Source organism: Trifolium pratense, linkage group LG2 (genome assembly GCF_020283565.1).
Source record: "Trifolium pratense cultivar HEN17-A07 linkage group LG2, ARS_RC_1.1, whole genome shotgun sequence".
Classification (NCBI taxonomy): domain Eukaryota; kingdom Viridiplantae; phylum Streptophyta; class Magnoliopsida; order Fabales; family Fabaceae; genus Trifolium; species Trifolium pratense.
In genome coordinates, this window is record NC_060060.1 from 26509461 (window position 1) to 26517309 (window position 7849).

The following is a 7849-nucleotide window of genomic DNA, read 5'->3' on the forward strand; positions in this document are numbered from 1 at the left end:
AAAAAAAGATAAGAAAGTAAAGAGCAATAACTAAACTAGTGTGTCTGTGGTCACATGGGTGTGCAGTTAAGTGTTTCGAATCAATTAAGCTTCGTTAGGTTTACCCTTCGTTATTTCGTATCATTATCTTTAACGAGTTCAGTCTCTTATGAGTGCGTCCTAACCTTTAGAAGTTCAGAATTTAACAAGTTCTCTATGTCCGCTTGATTTCCTAATATCATTGCAGAATTTAACTATTGTGATTCTTAATCCTGCCCCCGTACCTTGAGATACTGAATTTAATGGTCTCATATTGGTAGATTGAAATGTCTTTTTGGTCTGGGCTATTAATTTTGTTGTCACGGGATCAACTAATTTCCTTTAAGTTCATTCACTTAATGTGATCAATATTAAGAATGAATAATTAAAACAAGACAAATATAAAAAATAACTTAATAAAAATTGAGCATAAATTTTATCGAACCATAAGATCTACTCAATAAGATCTTTGAATTCAACGGTTGGATTGAAGAAATATAATGCCGATATCGAGTTATTAAGCGAAAGAAGTCAATGGAGACTTACTCCTGGAGTCAAATGATCCCTCCTCAATTTTTTATAATATTAATAAGAACAATATTTAAAAAATGAGTAATAAATACATCTAAAAATTGAAAAATACTTGAATGGTCTCATAACAACACATCATTTAATTTGTGTGTGTCACTAAATTGTGAGTTTGTGACTAAATGTTGATAGACAATGCAACTAAAAATTTGTAGATAATCTTACATTTAGGGACAATTTTTCATCTTCTAAAACATATTTGCAATATTAATTGACGATTATATTTAAAAATTAAATAAATAGATGCAATTTAGTTGAGATAGCACATATATTTTTCAAAAGATATTTTATAGCTTATATTGTTTTAAGGCTATCGAAAACCAATTATGATGATTTCCATTAGTGAAACGGATTCTCTGCAGTCATTATTTGACTGCAGGTTAATCTGAACGATCCAATTTTATTTAAATATATTATTTATTTGATCAAAATCCAATTTAAATACTCTAAAGTAGTGACTGCATGACCGCAGCATGCTTTGACCGCATGAAATTGATATCATCCCATTAGAGCCGTCCAAAGCCTAGTGTCTCTTATTCTTCCTTATTTTTTTCTTTTGTTTTCTTTTCCAATCTATAGATCTTGTTCTTACATTTTTTTTTTAATGTTGTAACAATGGTTTAGTCGATTTATTATTAATTTTTATTTATGCAGAGCTTTTTTTTTACCCTGCAATGACAAAGATTGTTAATACTATACATTGGGTCGTAAATCCGGTTCTGTTGAGGTTATTTCAGTTCCATACCCATGGTTCTTCATCCTGTTACTATTTTTTCAAAGAGTAATTGATATGATCCTTGACGAAACAATAAAATTATTTCCTACAAAAAAAAAAATTAAATAATTGATAGACCAACCAATTATATAATCCCTAACGGTCAAACATGGGATTTGGATTTGATGCTGTTGAAGTATCACACAGTTCCACAAAGTTGAGAAAATCTGAACCATTCAAGTTATCCAATGTACCATATTGTTTCTCTCCTATATTTTTTAATTTTTAACGTGTAAACGACGTCGCACCAAACCATATCACAAACATTTACTGCACAACGGCACGACAACATAACGCCAGAGCCGTAGCTCCACCCATCCTCTTCCTCACTCCACCGTCTTTGTTTCAGAAATTGAAACACTCCATTCTGTAATGCTTCATGCTTCATGTGTTGTTGGTAAAGAAATGAATGAAGATTGAGTTTGAGAGATTGTTACCAGATTTGCAAGAGTTGCAGCTTGAACTCAGATCTGTACCCGTCGGCAATAGAGGAAGACGATAGTGGTGGTGGCCGGTGATTGAGGAGGACGACGGTGATGGTTGACGGTGATGGAGGTGGTGACTGATGATGGTGACTGGTCTAGAGAGTGAGAGAGACACGAGGAACGACGGAGAGAGGGTGGTCGGCGAGTGAGGTTGGCCGGCGGAGAGAGGGTGAGTCGGAGAAGAGAAAGAGATTAGAAGAAAAAAAAACGAAAAAAAAATTGTATAGATGAAGATGAACAGTGTTGTTGTATCTGGTTCATTGGATTACTTTGATGGTCTAGATTTAAGAAACTTTGTGAAACTGTGTGATATTCAACATCAGTAAATCCAAATCCGTCAAACATGCACACAAAATTCTTAGTAATCATCCCCAAACAATGCTTGGAACTTAGTTACTAGTAGAATATTGAAGCCACCTATACTATCCTTATACTTTTGATTCGATACGGAATTTGTAATCGATTCATTCAATTTAGGAATCATCAATCATCATTAAAATAATTTGGAACCACCTAGGTTATGGATTCATTTATATTTATATATATAATATATGTGATGTGATGGGATGAAATTTACCGTTAGCAACAAAATTTTACACCACCTAGGTGATAGATTCATTTAATATTTTCCTATATTTATATGAGATGAAATTTACCGTTAAAAACAAAAATTTACTTTGGCGTATTGTGTATAAAAGTTTCTCACAGACATAATTAGCTAAATTTTTTTAGTTATCCATGTTATTGGTAATTATGATTAATCTTTATCAGAAAATCTGTGGGGCACATAAGGTGAATTCTTCCTTTTCAATTAAATTTTTTTCATTAGCATGAGCTAAAAATTGTAACTCAAACCATATGCTTAATAGGACCAAGATGATGAAGTAATTTGTGTGTGTATATATATATATATATATATGTATATTTTGTTACAAAAGTAATTTGTATATAATAATACAAACAATATTATACACTTAGAAAAGTTGTAAATATAATTTCACCCATTTGAATTTGGCTTATTTTAAAATTTATAAAAATAGTTTATGCAAATATGTAAATTTTTATGTATTTTTCTATTATTATAAGTTTAAAAATTCATAAATTTTTTTTGTTTTGTTTTCACCACCAGTTTAATCTGGTTCAGGGGTCAATTATGACATCAAATGGTTTCAGCCCCTCCCGATCGCAATTGCGGGGGATCGAACTACGTCCTCCCTACCAAACCAAGTTCAACGTCAATCACCACTGAACCAACTAACGATTGGTTCATAAATTTTTATTTATTTGCATAGGTTATTTCGAATAAGCTTAAAAATAAGTCAATCCAAACAAACATTATTATACAATTATTATATAAATCATATTTAGCGCGTTAATTAGAGAGTTTAGTTACTAATATGTATGAGTAGAACTTACAAACAAAGAAAAAAGAGAGGAGATTGCATCCAAGGTTTGAAAGCAAAACCCCAAAGCTTCCCAATGGTAGAAAACCACTCATTAAGCCTCTCCCTAGTGTAATTTGTGCTCTTGCACAAAATTGAATGAGAATTGAAATGAGATTGTTTGAGCCTTTATAGGTGAGGAAAAACATTTCCTCGTTGAGCGAGCACCCATTTGCTCAATGAACATAGATTTCTTCAAGGGAGGGAAAAGAAAGCTCATAAACAACTTGTCAACTTGTGTTTTTGTCATCCTTGCTCGTCGGGCGAATGACCATTGATTTCTAGGCCTATATTCACTTCTTGGTTTACTGGAGCGAAGTGTTGACAAATATGACTAGGTTTTTTTACCTTATTCGCTTAAGGGTCACTGTAGCGAAGTCTAGACAAGCAGGGATGTGTATCTTCTGACTTGGTCCGCTCCTAGTTCGCTTTAGGCGAGGCCTCAGGAGAGAAAACAAGGCAAGTTCGCTCCCATTCTCGCGGAATGAAGTTCCTTTAACTAGATTTTCTTGTTCTTTTTTCTGCAACTCCTTCCAGCTCCATGATTACATATATGAAAATAAGGAAATTTTGGTAGAAATGCATAGAAATTACTGATTTAACATTTCAAACCAATATTTACATTTAGTTGGGGTTTTCTAATGAGTTACTTGCAAAAATGTATGCGTAAATTAATTCTCATTTTACATTATTTATTAGTGAGTTCGGTTAGGCTCCCCATGTTCAGAACTAGTTGAGTATTGAAATTTAGTTTAGAATAACATGTAAGTAGAATAACATGTAAGTAGTTCGGTTATGTAGCTTATAACAGAGAATAGATATATGGATTATGGTTTAATAAAAAAAGTTAATGTAAGAGTTAAAGCTAATTAATGAACTAAAAACTTTCCCCGTTGTTCATATTATTAGTTAGTGTCCTTGCATGTGATGTGTTGGTATGATTCACGAGGATTTGAACTAAAATTGGCAAGAATTTAATGAAAATCATGTTTTTTGTGTATTCTTAAAATTCAGGGCATGAACAAGTGTTAAAAGAGTTTATGCACCAGTGCGAAAAGGTCTTTGGTGTTGTATGTTTACAAATTGTGTTTTTAGACCAGTGCATTATTTAATGAACCAATGCAAAAAGCCCTAGAAGCATTTTTCTAAAGTTGTTTAATTATGAAGGTGCAAAAGACCTTGAACTAGTGCAAATCAGTTCATGTTTGCAAGATCTCTTATATTAAGAATAGATCTGTTTGCAAACATGAAGTGTTGAATAGGGCAGATTTTAGGGTGGGAGACCTTAATAGGTCTCTCACCAATGCATCATATCTTTTATTCATTAGATGAAATGGATTGAATGAGATGTATGATAGTATTATAGAATTTCCGAAAAAAGTTACCGATATTTTTTTGGGAAAAGAATTTCAATTTTTTTTTGGAAAAAAATTCTCAATTTTTCTGGAAAAAAGTTTTCGATTTTATTTTGGGAAAAAAAGTTCATGGTTTTTGGGGGAAAATTTTTCGATTTTAAATAAAAACAATTCCGGAGTTTTTTCTGGAAAAAAATTTCGGATATTTTCCGGAAACTTTTTTTTATCTTTTTTTCTGGGAAAAGTTCCGGATATTCGGGAAAATTTTTTTTTTGAAAAAAAGTTCTCGATTTTTTCAGGAAAAATTAATTTAAATTTGGACCCCGAAGAATTTGGACATAAAATTTGGTTGCGATAATCAACCAATATTGCTGATACAAAATAAAGTGAAAATTATATAATATTGACAGTACACCATAATATCATGTGTCTCATTCAATCCATTTCATCCAATCCATAAAAGATATGTTGCATTGGTCCCACCTAGAATCGGCCTTTGAATAGACCTGTTTGCAAATAAGACCGAAAGCATATTAATAATAGACGGAAAGTAGGCTAATACTACGGTGAACCACCTTCACAAGTGGTCCACCGTGGACAAGTGATCTACCGAATATGAATTTTACAAAATTCACTGTTGGATTGAAAGTTTATATCGTATAGATCATCCATAAATTTTATAAATTTTTTTTAAAATCATTTGATATGTTATTGAGACCCATCAAGATTTACGTTATTTAATAAAACGTTAATCTTGATGTGTCTCAATAACATATCAAATGATTTTCAATTTTTCTAAATTTTTCTATGGGTGATCTATATGATCTAAACTTTCAATCTAACGGTGAATTTTGTAAAATTCGTATTCGTTATAATGTTAATCGTGCTAGTCCACCATGGACCATTTGATAAAGTGGTCCGATTTAGAATTTACCCGGAAAGTATATTAGACGCGGGGCCCATGAAAACGAAACTATTTTTCCTCTCTGACAAGCAACGAGGGCCAAACAATGGAAGCTCAATTTTTAAGGAACTTTTCATCCTCTATGTTTTTCATGCATCCACTTTCTCTTGAAACAAACAATGTGTTAGTTGAAACCCCTATAAAATCCCAAATAGATTAAGTGTGTGTTTGGTTTGGTGGCGAAGAGAATTGAGTTTGACAGAATTGAGTTTGAAAAAATTGATTTTGGTTAAAAGTGAGTTTGACATAATTGATTTATGTTTGGATACATTTAGTAAAAGTGATTTTCACCAATTTATATTGTTTGGATAGTTTAGATCAAAATTGCTTTTAAGGTGGCTAATTACCAAAATGGGTTTTTAATTTAACTAACAATCAAACACTTATCAAAAAAAAAAAAAAACTAACAATCAAACAACAGTAAAATTAAAAACCAGATTTAAAAAATGATAAACAAATAATTGAAAAATTATAAACAGTAAAATGCATATTATATTTAGAAACTATTTTCTGTAAAACTGTATTATCAACCTACAATTTAATAAAATATATAATACTGTAGCAAATAATTGAAAAATAATATAACCATGATTTTGTGTGAGTAGAAAACAAATAATATATCCTTCAAAAAAAAAAGAAAACAAATAATATAGGCGGGCAGGTAAGTATAAGAAATAGTTCATTATAATAATAAAATAATAATAATAATAATAATAATAATAATAATAATAATATAAGCATGGTTCCGCCGAGGAAAAAAAAATATAGAAGCAATTTTTTTGGAATTTAGTTGTTATGTATTGTCGGTGTAAATTTTTTTTACTCATGTATACAATGATGTATTACTACATCATTTAATGAACGTGACACATCATGTGTTTTTTAAAACAATACATGATGTGTTATAAACTAAAAAATAATACATGATGTGTTGCTATATTATTGGACGTATGTGTAAAATAACTTTACACTTTTTTGAGTGTATATAAATTAAATTTATTTTATTATCAGTTAATATATATATATATATATATATATATATATATAATGAACAAATGAACAACAGTGGAAAAAGACACGGTTACAAGCATAAGAAATAAAACAAAGCATTATATAAACAAGGGTATAATAGACATACAAGGATATTATACAAAATAAATTTTCAAAAAAATAGTAGAATTGATTTTGTTGACGCAGAAGCTACAAATACAAGCTTCTTCCAGAATCAAGTTTGGGCACTAGAATCAAGTTGCCTTTTATGTAGCCAAACATAATTATTATCATAGAATTGCTTTTGTTTGCCATGAACGTGCGTTTAGGTGCACTCACCGTGCAACCAAACAGGTACTAAATATGACCCAAAAGATAAATATATTCACAAATCTATGATTTATCCATATATTGTTCAACTATTATATTTATATGTATCAAAATTATAAATACATTCACAAACATATTTTTATTTTCAAATATATTTTTATCTTAATATAAAATAAATTTTACCTTTTAGATTTATTAAAAATTTAATGTATCTAGCTACTTAAAAATAGCGAACCGTAGTTTTCAATTCTCTCTACACTTGTAGTCTTTTTTTTTTCTTTGTTCATCTTAGTGAGGTGGTTTTAGGTCATTTTTGGCCTAGAATCACCCCCTCTACATCTTTTTTTTCTCTCTTTCTTTTATATAAATAAGTGATTTTTCACATATATCGCTTTTTCTTTTTTGTTTTTTCGTGTTGTCGCCGTCTAAGTGTGGCGTTGTGTTGGTCGTCGTCTTGTGCGACATTATTTGATTTTCAGTATTATTGCAGCGTTCGCTTATTCTTATTCAAATATCAACTTCAGTTAATTGCAGATTCAATCAATGGTTTGGATATCAACGTTGCAGATCTGGAAGCATGAATAGTCCGGTGACTTTAATTTTATCATTTTATTTGTAATAGGCAATTTGCCGTTGTATGCTATTAACTTGGATGTCAAGAGTTTGTTCGCAAATTCACCATTTTACCTTTTTAGCGATGTTGAATAATATGTGATTGTATTTGATGTATTTTATCAATTTAAATAAATGAATATAATTTTATTTTTGAAAAAAAAATCTAATATTATCTAATTTATAAAATGGACTAAATATATTAAATTTTCATTAAATTTAATAACTGAAATATCTCTTATATTAAGAAACGGAGTGAAATGGACTACATTTAAGGGAGGGGGCAAAAG